The 2,500-nt window shown below is 38.6% G+C and overlaps 1 protein-coding gene across 2 annotated transcripts in view; it reads right to left on the bottom strand.

Annotated features, from left to right (window-relative positions):
• The window catches only part of LOC137992248 (elongation factor-like GTPase 1), a 29,851-nt gene that overhangs the window by 260 nt on the left and 27,091 nt on the right, over positions 1-2,500 (bottom strand). The window lies entirely within an intron of this gene.

Raw genomic sequence — 2,500 nt, 5'->3', positions numbered from 1 at the left:
CAACCGTGTTTAATAACAAAACACTTCAAAACCGTAAGAGTATAAGAGTTTTATGGTATTTTTGAAAGTAGCGTCTTAATATTTCCGAGTTTGGTTCGTTATAAAACAGGGAGGCATTCCCCAGGTTTTTGTAATTACAGGATTTCCGCCATTGTGACAAATTCGCTATTTTCACACTCCCATAATACACTTGGGACGCTGCAAATTCCCAAGAGCATTTGAAAACAATGATTTATGCAAAATTTGTGGAGCAAACAAAGTGTACCGCGGGGAATGTAAAAATAGCGAAATAAAGAAATTAATTTCTACAGCAACCAACTTATCAGCGGTCGTGACACAATATAACACGTTCAAACGTTTCCGGAAAGTTTAAGATAAGGGGCTTGTTTTCTAATGCCTTCAGAACCTCTCAGTTGGAAGCGTCCATCTTTTATGGTCAGGCCCAACCGGTTAGGTTGCTGACCAGCGGTTTTCGTTAAAATAATGGTTTGCTGGGGGTGCTCAGTCTCGCGGGCTCAGAAAACCTGGTTGTGGTCATTGTTATTTAAGGTTTTTCCAACCGGTTACGCACGTTTGACGTCAAAGAAAGAGAAAACAAATTGAGAGGCAAGTTACTTGATTGGATGAACGTTTCCGTGTGTTTGTTTGGGGCTAGATGTCGTGCATATTCCAGGGAGCTATCAGTTGACGCACAAATCTCGAAAATCTCTACAAACGTTCGAAACTGAAAGTAGGAGTAATACAAAATCACTGCCAAATTCAATAGCTTCAAAATACGCAGACGAAGTCGAGTGTTTGCTCTACTTCTTTCAAGAGTGCTCTGTCCGCTTCCCAAGTGATTTACAACGTAAATTTCCTCACGCATTCGGCCAAAATTTTCGTTTATTTTCCAAGTCCGACGAGTGGCGTCAGCCGTGCATTCCCTCAAGCGCGCTTCTTTGGCCAATCAAAGCGCGAGTTATATCTAAACCTTATTGTAATGAACAATAGAATATACGTTAAATCGTCGAATCTTTGGTAAATACTGATTGATCACTTTTTATTTTACAGTATATTAAATTATCAATCCAGCGAAGATTCATCTCCTCAAGTAGATTAAGGACTGGGTCATCTAATCCGTAGTCAAAATTAAAAGTGAAGGGGTGCTCAATCTTGAAAATGGTTCACACAGTTTGGACAAAACTTGGTGACAGGTTACATTCCCACTTAACAGATAACTTAAGATTTTTGTTTTACTTGAAATATGTCACGTGACCAAATAACAGACCACTTCCGGTTTAATTTTGAAAGCTTCTGCAGACAGGGAAAAACGTTGCTTTACCAACGTTTTGTTTGTAGTTTTACTACCTACCCAAGAACCGTACCCAATGTAAAACTATAGTTCTTTGGAAAGTTTAGCACGTGCATCGACGAATGTTAGTAGCGTCACCACTAATTTTGGTATAGTAAGGGGAAAAAAATCAAATTCGCAATAAACCAGAAAAAAAAAATCATTCTTACTTCTGTGGGCAAGAGCGGGGAGGAAACCGACTTTGGATTTATCTGAATGTACTTCGGTTTTGTGTAGGAAATCAGGGGTAATTCATTTGTACTTTTTTGCTTCAGTATTGCACATGGCTCGGGCTGCTCAAATTTCCCTTCGGAGAGAATAAATATCATTATATAAAAAACTTATATTGGAATTGCGGGTATGAAACGATTTTTCTGGGCGAATAACGAATCCGATAAATCACTTCATATCTCCAGTTCCAATATGGGTCGTTCATTTACGAGCTATATCAAATCTTACTCAACTTTACTTTACTTAAGGGATATTGAACAAACGCACCAGCTTGTAGCAATGTGTAGCAAGTAATTTTGCGCTCCTCCACAACTAAATGGTTTGATTAAATAGGATGATCTCTTCCTTATAGAAAACTGAAATCGTAGAATATTAATGGCCTTGTGCAAGGGTTTTTCGGGGAATATAACGAACTAATAGAAACGAAATACACGTTGAAGTTTGCGTGTGTAGCAGAAACGAAAACAAAACTCGCGAAGGAGACAGGAAGTTGGTTATTTACAGTCCGTATAAAATAGAAGTTGCTGGAACTCGACCACCAAAGATACGTTTGTTCAATAATCCTTGAACCCCGAGCGATGAAATTTTTTCGCAGTTAGTTGAGCAACTTACGCAGAGCAAAGAAAGTCCGAAAAATATCCAGACTTGAACGGGAGTATGAACACGTACACGCATTGCGAGTATGTCAGTGTGGGCGAGTCGAAACTTGATTGCAACGTACGACGAATACATCGCGACAGTCACGTTGCGAACCGTTTAGATAACGACTGAATACTGCAAATAAATTTTCTTCGCGAAATTCCCAAAACTCACTTTAGGAGTTATTTCCTAGCAATCTTTAACATATTTCGGCTTTCTTCAAGTTTAAACTAGAAATAAAATAAGAGTCGTTTTGTTATACCGTGTGATAACATACACTGATGTATTGGAAAAGCAAAA

This window comes from Montipora foliosa, chromosome 2 (genome assembly GCF_036669935.1).
Source record: "Montipora foliosa isolate CH-2021 chromosome 2, ASM3666993v2, whole genome shotgun sequence".
Lineage (NCBI taxonomy): Eukaryota > Metazoa > Cnidaria > Anthozoa > Scleractinia > Acroporidae > Montipora > Montipora foliosa.
The sequence above is the reverse complement of the archived record's forward strand: the minus strand, read 5'-3'. Positions and strand labels throughout refer to the sequence as shown.